This window comes from Cherax quadricarinatus, chromosome 60 (genome assembly GCF_038502225.1).
Source record: "Cherax quadricarinatus isolate ZL_2023a chromosome 60, ASM3850222v1, whole genome shotgun sequence".
In the NCBI taxonomy this organism is placed as follows: domain Eukaryota; kingdom Metazoa; phylum Arthropoda; class Malacostraca; order Decapoda; family Parastacidae; genus Cherax; species Cherax quadricarinatus.
In genome coordinates this window covers 4,118,310-4,142,076 of record NC_091351.1, presented here as the reverse complement: position 1 = coordinate 4,142,076, position 23,767 = coordinate 4,118,310, and the positions used below count along the sequence as shown (strand labels likewise).

The 23,767-nt window shown below is 41.6% G+C and overlaps 1 protein-coding gene across 2 annotated transcripts in view; it reads right to left on the bottom strand.

Annotated features, from left to right (window-relative positions):
• Nucleotides 1–23,767, bottom strand: part of LOC128694476 (transmembrane and immunoglobulin domain-containing protein 1) — a 255,305-nt gene that overhangs the window by 44,389 nt on the left and 187,149 nt on the right. The window lies entirely within an intron of this gene.

Sequence of the window (23,767 nt, the reverse complement as noted above, 5' to 3'; positions counted from 1 at the left end):
TTATAGTCACTCAACCCTGGTGGGAGACTACTGGTGTGTTAAATGCTGAACAGAAGCAGATTTTGCATACCATTAGTATAAGGATACATGTACCACTTACGAAGTTCTGAGAGAACCATAGGATCTTTATCCATTTATTTCAGAATCTCACCCAACAGGCTCTAAAAGGGTTGTATAGAGTCTCACTTTTCCCCCTTATTTACAGAACTCCAACAACCCAGATCAGTATCACATAGAATCTTTTCATTCCGTTTTCCCCTCAGAATTTCGGGGGTAGTATTCAGAGAGCATTATATAGAACCTTCTCTTCACCTCAGTCTAATCTCATTCTAAACCTTAAACTTACCCACCTATCTCCAAGAACTTCACACAGTCCTGGCTCTACTAATACAATTATTCATAGAAAACGGACCTCACTCGCCTTGCTTCCGGCGATATACGACCTATCATGCCAGAACTGCCGTTTTATAACCAGTTTTTCGAGAAATGAGGCAGATGGCAAGTATGTCCTGGGATGTTCCTTATCTTTAATAAACTCCTTCCGCACAGACAAGTTCATAGTAGTGAAATATTCACACGTCTTCTCAATTTTTAGTGACCCGGTGGCCTGGTGGCTAAAGCTCCCGCTTCACACACGGAGGGCCCGGGTTCGATTCCCGGCGGGTGGAAACATTTCGACACGTTTCCTTACACCTGTTGTCCTGTTCACCTAGCAGCAAATAGGTACCTGGGTGTTAGTCGACTGGTGTGGGTCGCATCCTGGGGGACAAGATTAAGGACCCCAATGGAAATAAGTTAGACAGTCCTCGATGACGCACTGACTTTCTTGGGTTATCCTGGGTGGCTAACCCTCCGGGGTTAAAAATCCGAACGAAATCTTATCTTATCTTATCTTATCTTATACAGATTTCACGAACCTTTTGTTCGTATAAAATTTGTTTAGTTTAAGAAATTTACTGATTAACCACTTAGTTACTGATTAAATACGGCTAGTATTTAAATCGATATAAGATTCGTTAACGTTAAATATACAGCCAGGTTAAGAACTGTTATCCAACCTCAGATCATTTGAAAGCCCAGCCCAGTCTAAGGCATACTTCCAGCTCCCAGGATGCGACCCACAACAGTCGACTAACACCCAGGTACCTACTTACTGCTAAGTGAACTGGGGCGGCAACAGAAAGCAAACGTGCCCAAAGTTTCCACCCATGCCGGGGATCGAACCACGGACACTCAATATGTGAGCTGAATACACTATCAGTCCAACCAAGGGACGTGACAAAGGCATATACATTGCACAAAAAGTTTTTGTTTGGACAACGTTTCGCTTTGTATAGAGTTTTGTCAAGTCATACTTGTTGGCAAACAGCAATTTCATCCATACCAACTATGTTTTAAATAAACCTTGTAAAAAATGACGTTTAATCTGAAGAAGTCAAGATACATTCAGCATCCGTCAACATCCAACTTCTGGAAGAAATCACTGACCAGAAAATGCAGCAGTCAGTACTTCCACCTCGAGGCAACGATATTGTTACTGACAGGGAAATAATAGAACTGTCAATACAAACTTCTTCTTCTTCCAGGAGACTGTAAGTTAGCTTTTCCTTAGTAATGCCACGAGTCAAGTTTGTGTCCTTCTGGTGGTGGTGGTGGTGATGGTGATGATGGTGGTGGTGATGGTGATAATGGAGGGAACGATTAAATTGTAAGAGGTATATAGTATCCAGGGAATGAAGAGACAGGTTTGATCCTGTTAAAGAGAAGATATTCACAGTCATTTGGAGCAACAGTTAGTCTAGGGCAGGGATTACAGTGGAACTTCAGTACTCGAGCTTAATCGTTCCAGAAGGCTGTTCGAGTGCCGATCTGTTCGAGTACATAACGAATTTTTCCCATAAGGAATAATGTAAATCAGATTAATCCGTTTCAGATACCCAAAAATACACTTACAGCGACTTTGCGGTGTATTTTCGTATGGTATTTATGATTATATTCTCTTTTTTTTTGGTCTACCTTGAAACTGAGCTTTTTTGCTGATGTTCGAGAGTAAACAAATACGTCACGCGTCCAATACACGTCAACTGGTGGGTCTAATATGCTTTCATAAATGCGCTGGTATTATTTATACCATTTTTTCAATAATGCAGTAGTCTGCATAGCAGTAAATCTTATATTTTTTGTGTGAATAAAAATTCAAAATGAAAGCAAGCGTAATATAAGAGGAGCCTGAAGTGGGAAGAGCTATAGGAGAGAGAGAGGGAGGGGCCAGCAGAAGTAGCATTCAGTATCTGATGAGTCGTCTTAATAGCCGGATACTAGCAGTGGCGCGAATAGTGTTGTGTAATTACGTTAATGTTAGTAATGAAGGTTATCTATCAAATTTATTCAAACTTGATAACAGAAGTACTACAGATAACCTAGAAGCACATATATGGAGAGACAGAGACAGTGTTTACATCAGGGCAAACACACACTAACCAATTTTCTTTCTGGTTGGCTGTTATCACTAATCATCTTAGGCACCATGGTGACTTATACAAATAATATTATAAAAAAATACCCAAAAATGCGAAGAAACACGAAATAGTTTACAGTGAAGTTCAGCGGAGTTTTGGACTCAGCGACGGCAGCGGGGAGACTGGCAGTAGTGTTTGGTCGAGTGCCGAGCAAACGGTCGACTACTGAGCGATTTCTTTTTTACCGAGCAAGGCGTTCGAGTGCCGAATTGTTCGAGTACAGAGCTGTTCGAGTACCGAGGTTTCACTGTATTAATCTTTTTACGGTTACAGACCCTATCGATTGCCCTACATGTCCCCAAACCCCCGTCAGACTGTCGAAATTATCATTAGTATTATGAGGTACCAGTATGACTTCTAAAGATAGTAAGAGCTTTGTTTTACTTTACATATAGATAGCTAGGAACATAACAGCTGATGGTTTAATCTAATCTTTTTTTTTAATAGTTCGAAGATCGAGTCCTATACCCCTATTATTTGGTTCTCATACCACCAAGGAGGTATAGATACCACCGGTAAAGAACTCCTGGTCTAGGGCTTGAAAGCACCTCTTTTGAAGGGTGACACAGACCTTGATTAAATGACTTGTAAACTGGTTTAGCATTTACTGGCTTATCCCATCTAGGTTTTCACCTAATTAAAAAAATAAGGGAGGCAGAAGATTTTATTCGGATTATTAATGAAGAGGGCTAGTAATCAAGGATAGTCTAACAAAGCCATCGTGGCTTATTTCTGCTGGGTTTCACTGGTCCTCTTCCCAGGACACAAGCCACACCAGTTTACTTACAGTCTACTAAGGTCAAAGTCTGGTTCTTCAGATGCGGAGGACGCTACCACCTGAACTATGAGCCACCCCACACAGTAGTTTATCTTAAGATGATACCTCACAGGTAGGCCAGACCAACCTCTGAGGACACAGTGAAAACAATGCACATAGGTGGACATATTTGGAGAGCTTAACCTTGACTGAATCTGCGTGATTTACTACCAAAGTATCCTCTCAAGGGATGCCTGGGTAGTGAGAGAGAAGGGGAGGTCTTGTGTAACTCCCCACCCCTCGATGATTTAGCGCTCCCCAAAAGTGCAATAATAATAATAATAATAATAATAATAATAATAATAATAATAATAATAATACCATAATACATCAATTTCTATTATGTGCATTTTAACCATTTTGTTAAGTAATTAATTTCCAATCACACTGATTTCTCAGTTAAAATGGATAAACTGCATATTAAGCTATCACTGTGTTTTTTGTCACTAAGGACCCCTTTTATATAAATTAATTTTCCCAGGGATCCCAGGTTTCTGAATGATCTGTCTACTCAACAAACCGATTTTATTAACTAACAACAAACTCGTTTTCCCAGTTCCATCTCTCAGTTGAAAGACATCCCTAACTGTGTATTTAATTAAATAAATAACAGTATTAAAAAAAGTTTTTTTGGTCAATGAGACGATTGCTTTTAAATTTTGAACTTAGCTCACGGGTCCCCAGTACTACGTTTGTGGACCCCCAAGGGTCCGTGGACCACAGTTTGGAAACTGCTGCCTTAGACGATAGTAGATCAAGGGAGACGTACTAACAGCGTACAAGATACTCGAGTGGACAACCCAGGGAGGATAGAAGTGAATCTTCTTGAAGAATAATTCCATTTAAAATGATATTAGACACAAGAACCGGAGGAGACATGTTAACATCTTACAAGGTTGGACGACATGCTTGGGTAACATAAACAACTGTCTTTAAAGGCGGAAGTCGTGGAAAAGCGAACACAGACGGAAGTTAAAAGTGAAACATTAGATAGCGGCTCGTACCTCTTAAGGCTAAGGGATTTACGCCCCAGACGACCCAAATGGGAGACTTGTTACCACCAGATATCCATGGCAGGGGTCGAGACACTATCCCCGCCTGGAAGGTAGGAAGATCCAGCCTTTCAAACACTTAAAAAAATTATTGAGCTAGGGGAACAACAGGAGGTACTACTTCATAATTATTATATTGATGAGAAAGTCGTATAATCCAAAACCTGTTTTGGTTTATAGAGCAGCTAATGAATGGGAGGTAATCAGGTACGGGGACGGTAACTCCTATTTCTTGACCCAAAAGCCCCATACCATCAAGGCATTAACTAGTTACTCTACAATATGATGGTGGTCATGGACCAGGCCGCGGGGGCGTTGACCCCCGGAACACCCTCCAGGTATACTTCATGTATACCTGGATAAGGAAATAGTGGAAGCTGACTAGGTACGTGACGGGATCCACCAAGCAGGGAATTAATGTAACCGGCTGAGAGTAGATGCAAGGCGAAACCAGAAACAAAAATCGGTATTTACAATTCGTGTATAAATTCGATAAGTACAAATTAACGAATACAAATCAGTGCATGCATATCAGTGTATACAAATCTGTGAATACACATCGGTGTACAGAAACCGGTTACTACTCACACATACATCACAGTTAAGGAAATTATTATATTCACTAGGAAACGCTAAACCCATAGGAATTATACACTCCCGGGAAGTAGAAGGAAATCAGTATCAAGACACCCCTTTGAAAGAGAGGGCCTTTAATCATCGAAACATCAAGATCTTTATAATACCAGAGGAAGGAATAAGCAGCTCTAATTCATAGAATCAAGAGCCGAGCATCAAGGATAGCATAAGGGACTACACAAGATCTCCCACAATGCAACACAGACCTAAGAACACCATACTAAATGAATTATGAGACTTTTCCCCCAAGGGAAATCAGGGAGCATGAATGAAGCAGAGGTCATGAATACATAGGTGCCAGTGTTACTGTTTTCCTACGTACTCAAGGTGCCTGGTACTCTCACAGGTTTACAACTTACACATGTGTATGACTCTCAAACATGTGCAAACATGTATATATATATATATATATATATATATATATATATATATATATATATATATATATATATATGTGTGTGTGTGTGTGTGTGTGTGTGTGTGTGTGTGTGTGTATGTGTGTGTACTCACCTAACTCACCTAATTGTGGTTGCAGGGGTCGAGACTCAGCTCCTGGCCCCGCCTCTTCACTGATCGCTACTAGGTCCTCTCTCTCTCTCTGCTTCCTGAGCTGTATCATACCTCTTCTTAAAACCATGTATGGTTCCTGCCTCCACTACTTCACTTGCTAGGCTATTCCACTTCCTGACAACTCTATGACTGAAGAAATACTTCCTAACGTCCCTGTGACTCGTTTGAGTCTTCAGCTTCCAGTTGTGACCCCTTGTCCCTGTGTCCCCTCTCTGGAACATCCTATCTCTGTCCACCTTGTCTATTCCCCGCAGTATCTTGTATGTCGTTATCATGTCTCCCCTGACCCTTCTGTCCTCCAGTGTCGTCAGTCCGATTTCCCTCAACCTTTCCTCGTACGACATTCCCCTGAGCTCTGGGACTAGCCTTGTTGCAAACCTTTGTACTTTCTCTAACTTCTTGACATGCTTGACCAGGTGTGGGTTCCAGACTGGTGCTGCATACTCCAGTATGGGCCTAACATACACAGTGTACAGTGTCTTGAACGATTCCTTATTAAGGTATCGGAACGCTATTCTCAGGTTTGCCAGGCGCCCGTATGCTGCAGCAGTTATTTGGTTGATGTGTGCCTCCGATGATGTGCTCGGTGTTATGGTCACCCCAAGGTCTTTCTCTCTGAGTAAGGTCTGTAGTCTTTGTCCACGTCCTAGCCTATACTCTGTCTGCGGTCTTCTTTGCCCCTCCCCAATCTTCATGACTTTGCATTTGGCTGAATTGAATTCGAGAAGCCAGTTACTGGACCACATGTCCAGCCTGTCCAGGTCTCTTTGCAGTCCTGCCTCATCCTCATCCGATTTAATTCTTCTCATCAACTTCACATCATCTGCGAACAGGGACACTTCAGAGTCTATTCCTTCCATCATGTCGTTCACATATATCAAAAATAGCACTGGTCCTAGAACTGACCCCTGTGGGACCCCGCTCGTCACAGGCGCCCACTGTGATACCTCTTCACGTACCATGACTCGTTGCTGCCTCCCTGTCAGGTATTCCCTGATCCATTGCAGTGCCCTCCCTGTTACATGCGCCTGATCCTCCAGCTTCTGCACTAATCTCTTGTGGGGAACTCTGTCAAAGGCCTTCCTGCAGTCTAGGAAAACGCAATCTACCCACCCCTCTCTCTAGTGTCTTACTTCTGTTACCTTGTCATAAAACTCCAGGAGGTTTGTGATACACGATTTGCCTTCCATGAACCCATGCTGGTTTTCATTTATAATCTTTTTCTTTTCCGGGTGTTCGACCACTCTCCTCCTGATAATCTTCTCCATGACTTTGCACACAATACATGTCAGAGACACAGGTATGTAGCTTAGCGCCTCGTTTCTGTTTCCTTTCTTAAATATGGGGACTACATTAGCTGTCTTCCATTTCTCAGGTAGTTGCCCAGTTTCAAGGGATGTGTTGAAGATTGTGGTTAGAGGCACGCACAGCATCTCTGCTCCTTCTCTAAGGACCCATGGGGAGATGTCCGGTCCCATCGCCTTTGAGGTGTCAAGGTCACTTAGGAGCTTCTTCACCTCCTCCTCGGTTGTTCGTATGTCATCCAACACTTGTTGGTATATTCCCTCTTGATGTTCCCTTCTGTGCTGTCTTCCCACAGCCCTTCCTGTCTCTACTGTAAAAACTTCCTTAAATCTCCTGTTCAGCTCCTCACATACCTCCTGATCATTTCTTGTGAGTTCTCCACCTTCTGTCCTTAATCTGATCACCTGGTCTTTGACTGTTGTCTTCCTCCTGATGTGGCTATACAACAGTTTCGGGTCAGTCTTGATTCTCGATGCTATGTCCTTTTCATACTGTCGCTGGGCCTCCCTCCTTACCTGTGCATACTCATTCCTGGCTCTGCGACTGATCTCTCTATTTTCGTGTGTTCTCTGCCTTCTGTACTTTTTCCATTCTCTATTGCCTCCTTACGCCGTCGGGTAAACCAGGGGCTCGTTCTGGTCTTCCCGTTGTTAATGGTGTCAATTGACGGCTGTCTCCTGACAGCCTAAAATAAATTCAACGAAAACTCTGGAGATACTGAAGCACCCTTGGTCTACACAACTGTACTGTTACGACGAAAAATCGCAGATTCCGAATATTGGCGTTTATTTAAATTCTCTTACTTGATAAACTGGACATCATTTCACTTCATCAAGTGTTCGTGAGTATCCGTGTGGGTAACACTGACATTTTTAATAGTGTCAGGTAACATCATTAACCATTTTTACGCATGACTCACGAAATCGTAATGACACGATTGCAAACAAACCATACCACGACGGTCTGGAGTTTTGAGACTCTCTGATCGCGGGTTCTATCCCCGCCCCTGTTATGGTTCATTTTCATGCACCTCGTCTACACTACAACTGTTTTGTATGCTAATATAGATTTCAAGGTTTTTATCTGTATCTGATTGATAAAATATGTTTCCACAACTTATCTAACGTTGTAGGCAACCTGAACGGTCATGCTGAAACCGAGGAGGAAGAGGAAGATGTGAGTGCTTATTTAATACATGTGTCTGTATTATATACTTACTTGTAACAGCCTGTCAGACGCAGCAGTGTTATGGCTATCTTGTAGCAAGACTTCCTTAACCTACTCAGATCCTCCTTATTATACTCAGCCTCCATGAAGGAAAAGGTCATCCCCAAGAGTTCCCCATCTCTGTCCCAGGAACCTGTCAACACAAGACACCTCATCTCACCTGCATCGTTCCTGTCTTAGGGAATGTGAAGATATGTTTCATGCTAAAACTAGGGAATAAGAGAATCACAGCTACCAGAGTGGATAAAAGAGGGGAAAAAGAGTCATCCTTAACCACAAATTAATTTTATGTGAAGGCTGCTTTCTTCTCCTAGAATGGCCACATGCGGCCCGCGGGCCGTAAGTTGCGGACCCTTGTAGTAAATGAAAGTGATACCTTCAAACGTTTGCAGAACAGTAAATTTAATGAGCTCGTTTCTTTTTTTAAATCTAAACATTCTGAATTGCTGGAATAGAATGAAAAGCTCGTCTAACTCATTCCACAACACCCTATACCAACACACTCTCCAAAACTCTCAGAGCCATCATTCCACTGAAATTCATTATACCATGAAGAGGTCAGCAACAGTAGAGCTGCTCATTAAATTCACACTTAAAATAAATGTGTTTCTTAATGTGTAGATTTAGCTATAAACTGTATTTCAATTAGTAAAATTTATTGCATCTCCACTCAGATCATGAAAACACGAAATACAAAGTTGCCATGAGATTCCTGTCTATCAAAGCCAGATGGTCAATTTACTCTGGGAAAAAAAGCGTAGTGAGCGAATTAAACTAAATCTTCAGAAAACTGAACAGGAATCGAACCCGTGAATTTAGTTAAAAATCGTAGGGGAAGATAACACTGAAAAACTTGCAGTGATATCATAGACCTTAGAGGAAAAAAAAACAAAAGTACGTCCCGTAAATACCACTGGTTTAATGCTCCTCTAGCCGGTCATAGTAACTAAAGAAACAAAATCTTTCAAAGAGTACCGAGAACATAAACATCGTCTGCACATGAAAACTTCCGACTGCTATACCAATATTTTTCAGCGAGGTTATGAAAAAGACGTTTATTGCCTATTGTGTAAAGAAACATTTGAAAAGGTAAATATCACAGAAATTTAAAAAAAAAAAATGTCAATTTGAAAAAAGCGCAACTTTGAGAATATGACTTTTGGGTTTGACATTTATAAACAAAATTTTAATCATGCGTGTTTTGAATTATTATTATTATTCTTATTATACTCATGGGAAAGTTCTATGGCCTTAGCTGCCTCGTAGTGCCTGAAGAACTAGAGGTAATCAGATTTGGTGTCAGTAAGGTGAGGGTGAGCACCGGGACCTTTCACCAGCATCAAGGAAATTCCCTCGAAGGGGGTGAGTTATTTTCAAGGCCTCCTCTTTCACGTACCTTTTGTCAGCTATGCAGGTTGAAGAATAAGGCAGATGGGCAATACAGACACCCAGATGTTGCATATATGTCTCATTCATTAACTATGTTTTGCTCAGTGTAGAGAAAGAAACGTTGTCTTAATAGAAGCTTGCTCATCGCCTCCACTTCAGGAAACACTTGTCCTGTTTCCTGACAAACTTTACCTAACCTAACCTCCTCTCTCTTCATTACTGCCGGGAGTATACCTTTATATTATTTCTGGTTTAATTTTTAATTACGGTCAACACAGACATCAGACACTATTATACCAAGTCAGTCTCTAAGTTCTAATAAATATTTGAACTTAATCTGGTATCCAATAAAACGCAATTATTTTTTGTTTACACTGAGACCTAATTATGGACGATAATTAAGATTTCTGATGCATTGATCAAATGAAAACAAATGTTTTTTTTTTTTCAGTACGTGATTAAAAGCATTTGAAAAAACTTGTTCACGTAAATCGTGTAAGTTGATGTTTGTGTATGTGTATGCTTGTGCTCATGTGTATGTGTACGTGTACATAATTACCTATTTTTAATTGCCTATTAGTAGCAATAAGAACAGTTATTCTCCTGGTGTCCCGTTTTCAATAATTTGTTCATATATATATATATATATATATATATATATATATATATATATATATATATATATATATATATATATATATATATATATATATATATATATATATATTAAAATTTTCATTGAACATAGCACTCATTATTTCCTCTTTTATTGCATTCTATTGATCAACTACTCAGTTTGAGAAGGATTTTTACCCCAATTTGCAAGTGTGGCTTCGTTATCGAACAGTTAAAAGTTGAGGAATAAGTGGATCTGAAGGAATAAAAAGGACTTCTTTGGTGGTGATTAACGTGAGTGCATGTATGATTGCTTGCACGTATGAGTACATGTATATCTGTGCACGTGTACGTCTGAGTGTATAATTGCTTGTGTGTATATCATCGTACGGGTGTGACTGTATTTGTTAATGTCTGCTGACGTGATTTTGTTCTTGTACTCATCTATATGTGGTTGCAGGAGTCGATTCACAGCTCCTGGCTCCTGGAATGCCTGTGAGAGTGCATGAGTGAATTTATGTCTGTTTACTTGCATATCTGTTGATGTGTTTGTGTATATTTATATATGTATACGTGTATACTTATGTACTTGTATGCTCCTCCGTCCACAGACAGCGGCCTGGTCTCTGATCCACCAGACTGACGCTTAAGTTGTGAAAAATCTTCCCTTGAGATCCTCAAACATTTGTTCTAAGTTTGCTAAGAACAGTCTTCTTCTTTGCAAAGTCACAGGATCTGTAATTACACAGACTTCTTCCTCCTTCCGATATCTAAGCGAAAACCAAAATCAGAATCAACATCTCATCTAAAACCATAAAAGACTTAGTCAATAAAAGGAAGACAATGAAGACAAAGGACAGGATTTATGAGAGAGGTTGTGTCGAGATTTGTCAAGTCTGTGGAGCAGTTTGGTCTGGGGACAGTGAAGCAGTTTGGTCTGGGGTCAGTGCAGTGACTGTTAAGTAATATTCGACCCTTCAAGAGTGGCTACTTGATGCCGGTGAGGGCCTCTTTCATCAAACCTGACTGACTCCTATTCCTCCAGGCACGGTATAACCCACACGTAGTTTTCTACAGTTTTTCTTTTCATCTTCCCTCAGGTATGGAGAAATGTTTCTCCCGTTTATATCGTGCAGCGCTTTTGGAACGAGAGGTTATCAGGTTTGACCCAAGGACAATAGCTTAAATTTCCTGGGTCAAAAGCCCTTTTTCAGCATCAAGAAATCACCCTAAAAGGAAAGTTGTGGTGGTACTTCACTAAAAACTCATGATTCTTAACAGCAGTCTTGCTTATCCTATTTAGTTTCACTTTCTCTCTTGTTTTATCTCACGTTATCGCTTTTTTATATTGTATTTTTATCTTAGTTGTAGGATGTTTGGGTTAAGGAGGATCGGTCTTTCCCTCGTGTGATGTGACAAATGAAATCATAACACGATTGAATTTTGGGACTCACCTGCCATGGGTTCAGTCCCTATCCATTCCGTGGCTTGATAACATTTTTGAATAAACATTAGTTCCATGCTATTACGAACACAGGTTATGAATGGCCTGTGATCTGGTCGTAATGGGTTTTGGAGCAAAATAAACTCAGCAGATAGATTATAACTTGTATAATTTGCCAGATATATACAAGTATGTACACTTGAGGTTGAATAATAAGTGTACCGTAAGACGGTGGCAGAGTGGCCGAAGCAAAAGCCAGAGAGAGAGTACAGTAATCAACCAGCAGGTAGGCAAGTCTGGCAAATGCTTACGCAAGTGAAACCACATTGCTACAGCATTTGGCGGGGTCACCTGTGAATTGACAATGAACCAAGGTACTGATTTAACGACGGTTACCCTAATAATCGTTAAACCCTCAGCACCTGATTCGCTGGTTGGGAGGCAGCCTATATGAGAGTGTGACATACTCCGAATAAACTGTAACGTACTCTTTGCATGCCACATATACATTCTGAGATTCACTACTGCCTTCCTTGAACATTATGAGAAGCCTTTGCCGCAAGCAAAGCGCAAGACAGGATCTGCATCCAGCAATACGTAGTTCTGACTTACCAAAACAAGGCTCTAAGTGACATTACACGCGGAAACGCTCATATTTAGCCGCTCGCTACACTCCCGTGTGTTTACTTAATGTAACTCACTTGAAAACAAATTTATACACCAAAAATAATCAAAGATCTCTGGAAAAAATCAATGCTGTAACACTGTGGCCAACTTTATTCTTGAATTCTTTAATATTTTTGAAAGGTTTATTTGCTCTTTCAGATTGTTTGCTCAGTAAACATCTTCAGTATTATACTGACCCCGGGTAAGTTTGTTTACAGTTGGCCTTCCGTCTCCACAGTTATTGGAAAAAGAAGCAATATGCACTCACTTCAGGACTAATTTCATGGAAACATTTCGGCCCTGGAACCTCGACCCCACTAAACGTACCTACATTTGGAGTGATCGAGGTCCTAGCATAGAAATGTTTTCATTAAATATGCCCTAAACTGTCTGAATTCCTTTGTTATATTCCACTACTTGTGGTATATCTTTATATCTATTCAGTTACTTGAAGCTCTCTAGACCTGCCTGGGAGAGACTTCTTCTGATTAACAATAACAAAACAGTGCAACAATAGAATCACTTACCTGTAGCATCCTTTGTTAATAATATAACACTGCAACATTAAAATCAGTTACTTATAGCTGGCGGGTAGAATGTTCGTCTCGCATCAGAAAAAATCGGATTTGGTTCCCGAGCGGGTCTAGATGTATGGATAAATCTTACGTCTCTTTCGAAGCTGGAGAAGTACTCGTGATCTTAGGATTTGGAGTTTTCCTCCATCTGACTGGATCAGACCTAATTACCTTCCCTTTTCCGAGGTGCTGTATGATGCCTATGATCTTAAACTTTCCTATGATGACCATGATGATATATTATAATCCTTAGGTAATACGTTGGTGTTAGTTGTCTGTTGTGGGTCGCATCCTGCAGAGGAAACCAATAGACATCGCTCCCACTATTATTAAAACTATGTAATCTTAAGATTTCGTGGGCACAATATCGTACCAGTACAGCTTATAGCTACAGAAGACGCCTTCAGATATACTCGTGTAACAGCACCTTTTGTAAACTATAATACAAAAGTGCTGTGCTATCATAAGGTACCACATAAGTCTGGAAGCAGCGGTCACTGAAGTGGATGTCGAGAGCCTGTGGAGTGGCGGGCGAAGTGACCCTATCTCATACTGTTCGTTTTTTTTATCTCTGTGGTCACCCGAATGTGTTGATCTACTAGAAGAAAATGCAGATCGTTGCACATTTGTGAAAGCGTCTCATAGACGCATGTAGCACCGTTCCTCTTAATACTATTCACCGCATACATGTTGACTGGATATCTCGTCTGTAGTCGTGTATCAATAATAATGGTAGACACTGAATATGCTCTATAAATAAAATCCTTTATTTCTGGCAGCTTTATTTTTACGTCTGGTCGAGGACCGGGGCCCGGGGGCATTGCCCCCCCCGGAAAAAAGCCTCCAGGTAGATTCCTTAATAGCTCCAGCCTTACTGGACACCGTGTATATGATAGTTACATTGTAGGTATTAAGGCTAGCTATGATTTTGTCATATTTCATCACACAGGATGGGATGCATACATGAAGTAAAGGAACCTGTCAGAGGATGGTATCGTGAACCCTGGCTATGGTGCCTATGTTAGAATGTGGGCTGCTAGCAACAGCAGCGTGACTGATCAGAGGACCATCCGTTAAGCCTGATCTGAGGCCTGGAGTTGGGGTTGATAACCTCAAAACCACCTACAAGTAGTGCATACCATGAAGGAGTTCAATTAATTTTCTTTAGGCTAAATCATTTAAAATGTCATCAAAGTGGTATTTTTTTTGTGGCTAACTGCCGTGGTAAAGCGCAAAAACCCGTGAGGGTCCAGGAAGAACAGGATGAAAACAGTCGTTCTGAAGAAGGAAAGAGCACCTCAAATTCTCTGGATCAATAACCCTTCACCAGGGTTAAGGCAGCCCTTTCGAAAGGTGTCGTGAGTAAGACCAATAAATATTAGTGTCCTGGGAGGGGACTGGTAAGTGTACTAACGGATATCCACTCGGGAAAACAAACGAAAATATACTTTACGAGTCTCCCCGGGACCATTAACATGTTTACACGAAAACTAAATGTAAATATCAACAAATAAGAAAGCAGGAAATATTTTGGAGTTTGGGAGGAGCGACTGTTGTTTGACATGAAGTATAACAATAGTAACGACCCACTTCACACTGCCATAAAGGGAAGACTAAAGCAAAAAGCTCACTTCAGGATGGTGGTAAAACAGCGCCAGAAAACGTAAGCGTGTGGACATAATTGTCCTCGCGAAAAAGCGTTTTGTTTTTAACTGGAATGGAGAAATACATTTTATAACATAACTCAACACCAATTTAAAACTGTTGTGGTGAAATTAATTTTCGTATGTTTTTTTTTATGAGGTGGCCCGGTTAGGATGAGGAAGACTTTAGTCAGCTGGCCAAAATATCCATCAAGCAGGTCATCACATGCCTAAGACTTGTGTGCCAACTTGTGTCCCAATTCACGACTCAATACTCGTGTCCCATCTCATGTCCCAATTCATGAGTCGTGTCCCACCTTTCGTTAGAAGTAATTTTTTCATTTGTACTAACAAAGTACCAACATCCTCCTGCTAAGAGCCACTAAAACACCAACAAAGAATACTCTTCAAGGGTTTAGAATACACTCGATTCTTTTTACAGTAATACACGAACTTTAAGAATAAAAATATATTACTGATGAATATTTTTTTTACAAAGACTTTTCAATGCATGCGCGCACACACACACACACACACACACACACACACACACACACACACAGCCATATAACATTAATATCTAGTTATCGAAGGAAGATGAAAGGTATTGGATCTCTTAATTGAAAGCAGGATAAAAAGGGAAGGAGAGAAAAGTTAAATTAATTCAGGAGGCAGAGAAGAATGACTAAGTAATGAGAGAAGAGATATACATGATAAGTGGGAAAGTGAAAAAAAAAAAACTGGAAGAGGAAATTAAATAGGGTGCTAGCCAGGGTAGGAGCATGGAGAGTAGGGGAAGAAGATGGAACATTTCACACCCACCCACACACACACACACACACACACACACACACATACTTTAAAAAGAGGATAGTAACCCCCGTATAAATTACTAAACTTACAAAGAAAAATCTTTTGTTTTTCTTTTTAGGCCACCTTGCTTCGGTGGGATACGGCCGGTGTGTTGAAAAAAATATGTCTTTAAAAGAAACAAGTCAGTGACAAAATAATACAAGGGAGAGTAGAGGAAGTGAGTGTAAATGAAGAGTCACTCGGGGTGGCGAGTCAAGCAGAAGGAAGGAACAGTTGTTAATGACTTTTGAATTAGCATCCGTGAGGGATCAGCTACTGAGAAAATCAGGCAACTGACACCCGGACAGGTACGAGAGACTATTTCTGTGAAGAGATCAGACAAGAGCGGAGAGAAAAGCAGGAAAGCAAACGTGAGAAGAGGAGAAATCACAGAGAAAGGTAATCACAGAACCAAAGATGGAGGAGCAAGAGAAAGTTCTGCCTAGAAGATCAGGGATTAACAACAATCAATCCATTCACCCTCTTCCCTTTCCCTCCCCCCTACCATCTCTCATCAGTGAATGCAGCAACAGCAGTAAGACTCGGCTCCCCTCAACCGCTTCCCTGTCCATTAAACCTACCTCTTTCCTCATTCTTCTCATCCTCCCTCCCTCTCGTATTCCCTCACCCCCTACCCTCTTCCCAATACCCTCACTCCACTACCCTCACCCCACTACCCTCACCCCTACCCTCTCCCCACTACCCTCACCCCCTACCCTCACCCAGTGCTTTTGTTCCCGCTGTGTAGGTATCAGGTAGTAAAGGGTTGCAGCACACTGCTAGTGAATCCAATTTTCCTGAAAAGAAAAAGTATAATTTTGTCTGTCTTTCCCTCCTCCTCCTCCCTGCACTTACACCTCTTTCCTCCCTGATCCTTCCTATTACCTCCATTTTCCTCATCTCTCCACACATCTCTCATTTTCCTGCTCTTTTCATTTCTAACATTTCGTATACTCCAGCCACTCCCATTCTTCTTGAACCTTCTGCTCCCACTATCATTTGTTTTTACCACTATTGTCCTTCTCTTGCTCCCTACCACTGTCCGGAAAGAAGCTGGTTGATGACCTAGAGAAACACTTCCTTACAGAAAACAACCAGTGATATAGGGTAGGTTAAGTCCTGCCCCCAGGAACCACTAAATTTTTATGACATAATAATAAGGTGCAAGATGATGAATACGACGCATGTACAACACTTGGGTAGTTTCATTGGCGAGATGTTTCGCCTGTGCAGCAGTTTTTTTTTAATCTAAGGCATGTAGATGGAGACTAGAACCAGAGGAGCGGTGCTGCAGCAGTTCAAGACACTGTCATATGTGGTTGGGGCCCAGACTGGAAATAGTTTAGGCCCATAGTATAAACAACGTCACATAAAATGCGTAGAGTTGAAGACGTGGTCACTGGTGGGGAGAACCCACTAGTGCAAGTAAGTCATGCCTGTAAGGTGGAGTCAGAGGTTACCAAAGGAGATGTAGAAGACATTGTACATCTTGATACAAACGAAGTAACACTTTTTTTGACTCTGCAACATTATGGAATCTTTGTCCTGAGGATATTTTCTCTAACTCCATTGCTAAGTATGTGTTCCACCTTATGGACCTGACATACTTCCACTAGTGGGCCCCACTCACATGTGACGTCTTCAAATGATGTATCTCTCAATCCTCTTGCTTCTGTATTCAATTCGTATTTGATTTGACTTTGTAGAAATCAGATATCAAGCCTGTCAGAGTACGCAGCATCAGCATAGAACCTACACCTGGTCAAGCATGTCTGGAAACTCGATTAAATCTAAAGAGTTCCAAGAAAACTATTCCTAGAACTGTGGAGATTGAAATATGATAAGAGAAATTGAACCTGATGAGCTCAGAAACGAGAGAACCACAGAGAGATATGATTATGACATACGAGATACGAAAGGTATTCAGGACAGATACAGATACTGAAAAGTGAGGCAAGAAAATGGGGGAGGTTAATGATCGACATGTCTGGGACATTTAAGCCTCGGCATTTAAACCTTTGTGCATCTGAGATATTTAAATGAATTAGGTATATAATTGTGTCTTTTTACTAGCAATAATTGTTCGAGATTTATGTTCATTTTGCTGAAGTAGGTATTTTTGGCTGCCGTACGTAGCTGACGATTTCATGACATCAAATACAATATTATTAATTAACTCTGATGTGTCACTCTGACAAACTTTAAAACCCAATATGTTGCTGTGATCCTGAATTAATATGTTAGCTTGTTTCAAAAACGATCAATTTTTCACCGAAAAATTTCGCGTTTCTTTAAGAATTCTGCGTTCAGACCCAACTTCGACTCGTCTGGGACATTTAAACCCAGGCGCGTCTGGGACAGTTAAACCCAGGCGCGTCTGGGACATTTAAACCCAGGCGCGTCTGGGATATTTAAAAAACCAAAGCGCGTCTTATTATGATAGTCATAATCGCTAAAAGGAAGTGCAGAGTTCCAGTTTCTTGGATCAAGAGCCAATCATTAAATTGGCCTTCGTAGGCTAGAAATTAGCAGAAGCTCTCGATAATAGTAGGCGGGGCCAAGAGCTATGACTCGACGCCTGCAAACACAACACTAGGGCACACACACACACACACACACACACACGACATTTTAAGGATATTAGAATAAGACCATGTTTTAGCCAAAGTTAAGACCACATTAAGACCATGTATAACTCAAGAAATTCCCTTATAGTGGCCACATTATCCGAGCGCTGCCAGAACAGTTATATATACACATTTTATCAGTATTTTTACACTAATACACAACTGTACTTCCACCGCCCAACACAGGACAGATTACCGTGAAAAATTGCGAATAGAGTTAACACAAGATCTCTTGGTTCATACAGTGGCCAGTGTCTGTGGTACTCATAGAGAGATAAATGGCTTCCTTACTTTACATAGCAGCACCACACGTCCACACTTGGTAGCCACAGCACAAGAGGCAACATTCGAGTCACGTGTGTATCTCACTACCACCTCATCACCATTCCCAGGCCCAGCGTTCCCTAGGGTCGAGAGGGTCAGTCGATTCTCTGCTCCACTCTCACCTCCTGCCCAGTAATACCTCTCCTTGTTGAATAACTTTCCTCTGGCTTTGTTTTCACAGTGTATAAGGCACTGCCACATTCCAACGTCCAAGCCAGTTGCCTCTGCAGAAGCCCGAGCGTTGCAAAACCCATTTCTCAAAATACAGCTGAATCGTTCCAGCTCGCCTGTCAGACTCTTCATGTCAACTGTCAATCATTTCTCCCACCAGAGTAAACAAGATTTCAAAGAATACGGAGATCCATGATCTGCAAAGGGATGTGAATAAATGGTTTAGAAACCCGTTAAGTTGATAAATGAGACACTTGTGCAACATTCGGGTATCTTCATTCTGGAAACGTTTCGCCACGCTGTGGCTTCTTCAGTCTAGTGCAGAGTGGAAGGTGAAGAGGAGTTTAAGGTAATCAGTCCCTAAGCCTGGAGTCGATGTGTTCGGTCCATCAGTCTTGACAAGAGTTTCAAGATTCATGGACTGAAGAAGCCACTGGCTGGCGAAACGTTTCCAGAATAAAAATACCCAAATGTTGCACAAGTTTCTCATTTATCAACCTGCAGAGGGAACTACCACTAGTGAATGAGAATCATGTGCAACATGCGTCTCTATATTTTATATCAATTACATGAGACAACCATCGTTTAACTGGTTGTTAATATTTACTGACTCCGGCCATACAATACAGCGGAAAAATAATGTAAGGGACCTGGGAGTAGCAATGTCTGAGGATCTCACTTTCAAGGATCACAACAGTGCCACGATCGCACGTGCAAAGAAAATGATAGGATGGATAATGAGAACTTTCAAAACGAGAGATGCCAAGCCAATGATGATCCTTTTCAAATCACTTGTTCTCTCTAGGCTGGAATACTGCTGTACATTAACATCTCCATACAAAGCAGGTGAAATCGCAGATCTAGAGAGTGTACAGAGATCCTTTACTGCACGTATAAGTTCTGTCAAGCACCTTAACTACTGGGAACGCTTGGAAGCACTTGACTTGTACTCGTTGGAACGCAGGAGGGAGAGATATATCATAATCTACACTTGGAAAATCTTGGAAGGAATGGTCCCAAATCTGCACACAGAAATCACTCCCTACGAAAGTAAAAGACTGGGCAGGCGATGCAAAATGCCGCCAATAAAAAGTAGGGGCGCCATTGGTACACTAAGAGAAAACACCATAAGTGTCCGGGGCCCAAAACTGTTCAACAGCCTCCCATCAAGCATTAGGGGAATTGCCAACAAACCCCTGGCTGCCTTCAAGAGAGAGCTGGACAGATACCTAAAGTCAGTGCCGGATCAGCCGGGCTGTGGCTCGTACGTCAGACTGCGTGCGGCCAGCAGTAACAGACTAGTTGATCAGGCCCTGATCCATCGGGAGGCCTGGTCATGGACCGGGCCGCGGGGGCGTTGATCCCCGGGATAACCTCCAGGTAACCTCCAGGTAACCCTTTAATGAGGATTGGGGGAGTAGAGGGGGAATTAGAGGTGCTTGTTACTGTTAAAGAGCTCTTCTTCCAGAGAACTGGAGCTATCCTCTTCTTCCTCGGATCAAACCTGACTAGTTCCAGTTCTCCTCATATTCTTATTTTATCCTTCAAATGTTTGGCGAAATTATGGAAATGGAGAGATTGGTTATCTTATCAAAGCTTTGTTAATGTTCAGTATTTAATTTCCTAGCCCCATTTTGCTTTCTCTCCCTATTATATGATATCCCTAAGGAAATATACCACTGGTTTTAGGAACCGTATGCTTAGTTTCAGCTATGACTATGACATTGGCTTACATTTCCGACAGTTTTCCTTTCATTATACATCTTTTGTAGACAGTGGCACCTGCATTCGTGTACCAACCATTTACATTAAGATTCTCTAAGTTTTTCTAGTTTATCTCTTGCTATATCACCTGATTTCTTTGGTGAGAGAAAAGATTAGGATACCTGGTATGGGTTTTTAGGAGGATACTAAGGTCTTATTTACTAGGGTAAGTAGTGGAGCTGTTTCTAGATGTAGTGAGTTTGAAGGGATTTGAGGAAAATAACCACAAGGATTATAAGGAAATTTGTCAATTTGGTTTTGGTTGGAAAGATTCATAGATGTGTTATGTAATTTGGGAAGGTAAGGAGTGGGGGGTGGTGGATGCTGGGATTTTGAGGGTGGGCGGGAGGGATTTCTAAGTGCAAGTGGGGAATGCGTCAATGAGGTAAGGTGCTATGTGTGTACACACCTATTTGTAGTCACCTATTTGTGGCTGCACTCTTCCCTGATTGCTACTAGGTTCACTCTCTCCCCCTGTACCAAAAGCTTCATCGTGCTTGTGTGTGTGTGTGTGTGTGTGAGAGAGAAAGAGAGAGGGAGAGAGAGAGAGAACAGATGTCCATTTAATGTAACTATTTAACCTGTTCCCATTAAATTAATAAATAACAGCAACCGCTACACTTACAATATTTCGAAATTTTCCTTTGGAACAAAACACTATCAAAATATTGAAAACCTCTTTTCGCAAATGTGCATGTATGTTTCTGAAACACAGAGAGCTTCAAATTAAAAAAAAAATGCTCGTCGACCATCATAAATTCAATTAATCGTCGAAAAATATATTTCGCGTCGCAAATATGTTTGTCAAAAATGGGGGTTCACTAAATATACCGAGGCCGATCCCCGTCCGTTGCTCGTCAGATATATCTCAACTAACATCACCATTTTAAACTTTTCCTCTCGTAAATACAGTTCAGAAGTTTTCCTTCTCTGGCGCACGTTCCAAGAACTCTCTCTCTCTCTTGACTTATAGGTAAAGTTCCTTCCTCTTGCACCAACATTCACGATTCTTCTCCTTTCATCATCATCACTATTCACTACTGACTCTCCACCACGTCCCTGCCAAAATCCACACCACCACCATCCTTCCACAACAATCACCATCATAACCACCTTCCCACCATCACTGGTTTCACCAACACCTCGTCACCAACATTCCCAACTTCCTCCTCCTCACTACGATCAAAATCTCTACCACCTCTCCAACACTGTCACCATTACAACCATTATTCCAATACCATCACAACTACACTCCACCATCACAAGTATTTTAGACTACCATCATAACCACCCGACCACCATCGGTTACACAATCACCTCCTCACCACAATCACCACCACCACCACAACCCATTACAACTGTTTCCTACCCACCACCCTTGTTACCACAATCACCTCGCAACCACCATTACCATCGTAACCTCTTCACCACTATCACCACCATTCCAACAGCAACTCAGAGCATTTCTCCCAAAAGTGAACACAAGAAATTTCAGCAACAGCTGGCACATCAAGATCTTTATCAATCAACACGTAACACAGCAGCCATTGATAGCCATATCATAGATCAATCCAAGGAATATTGTTTCAAAGAATATTATCTTCCAAGGGGAACTGTCTTCCAAGGAACATTGTCCTCCAGGGAATATTGTTCTCCAAGGGACACTGTTGTACAGAAAGCATGGCTCTCCAGGGTACACTGTTCAAAAGAGCACTGTCCTCCACGGGTTTAGCCAACCTTTTAAAGAGATACAGAAAATGAGAGAAAGCAAGAGGGACGGATAAGAGAAAGGAAGAAAGAGGAACGGACGAAAGCAAGAAAGGTGAACGGATGAGAGAGAGAAAGCAAGAAAGACGAACGGATGAGAGAGAGAAAGCAAGAAAGACGAACGGATGAGAGAGAGAAAGCAAGAAAGACGAACGGATGAGAGAGAGAAAGCAAGAAAGAAGGACGGATAAGAAATCTGTTCCCCAAAGTAAAAAAAAAAAGCTCATCCTAGAACTCCAGAGATTGATAAAAATAACTCTCCTCAACCCAGATCTATCATAGGTTATGTACACTGAGATGTTTACATCTCTCAGTGCATACATGACTAGAGTTTCCATTAATCTCTAGTTTTGGGATTAAGGTATTCTTGAATGGTATGTGGAAAAAGATACTTATGTACTGTTCAGGACATTTATTGAAGGAAACGATGCGCCATGAGTGGCGAAACGTTTCACTACACTATTCCACAGTTGAATGGTGATGGACAGGCGACATGCAGCCTAAATGGACTTCGTGTAGCCGATAGTCTTTAAACCCCCTTTAACCAAGCAACCAGATCAACCCCACCAATCCACACGTATACTGACAGATACCTACAAACCCTCCCCTCTCGTGATGTATAACCCATTCGGGTGTAGCGTTTTCTTATGAATAAAGAAAATATGCCCGCTCCCTCTGTCCTTCCTAAAGTTCACTCAAAATTTCCCAAATTATCCACCCCTACATTAGTCAACATTCATTTCTCCTCCCCATAATACTCCCCCGCCCTCACCATATACCCTAACTCCTTCACACCAACGCATACCACCACACCACACTCACACATCCCACCACACCCACGCATCCCACTACAACAACACTTCCCACCACACACACACACACATCCCATCACACACAATCACACCACACACACACATCACACCACACACACGCATCCCACCACACACATCCCATCACACACACACATCCCATCACACACACACACACATCACACCACACACACACATCCCACCACACACACACATCCCACCACACACACACATCCCATCACACACACACATCCCATCACACACACACATCCCATCACACACACACATGCATCCCACCATACACACACATCCCACCACACACACATCCTATCACACCCATACATCCCACCACACACACATCCCACCACACACACACATCCCACCACACACACACACACATCCCACCACACCTACACATTCCACCACACCCACACATCCCACCACACCCACACATCCCACCACACCAAAAAGTAACATTCACATAATGGGGATCAGGGATATAACGTAGTAGTAAAAAAAAAAATCTGCTCGTTCCAAGGCAACAGGGCAAAACATCGTCACAGTAAAATGTTCTGCAACGTTTTTCTTAATACAGATAAAATGACAAGTGAAACCAAGAATTAAATTAAAAAAAAAAAGCGAAAGAAGAAATCCCAGACATCATAGCAATTACGGAAACCAAGTTTACTGATCTCATTACAGATGCAATATTCCCCAGAGGCTACTACATAAAGAGAAACAAAAGATGGACAATGGGAGGGGAAACAGTATTCCTGATTAAAACGGGAATGAGATGCGAAGAAATGTAAACTTCAGTTTGTGGTAATTTTTCGGAATATAACAGATGAATCAATTTCTGGGGAAGGCCTACTGAAGGGGTTGAGGGGAGGGGGGGGGAAGGAAGGTACTTAATATCAGTAAAGGACTGTTGATCCACGGTAACAGAGCTGTCCCCATCTTTCCCTGATTTTTTCTCTTTCCTCTTGTATCGCTTG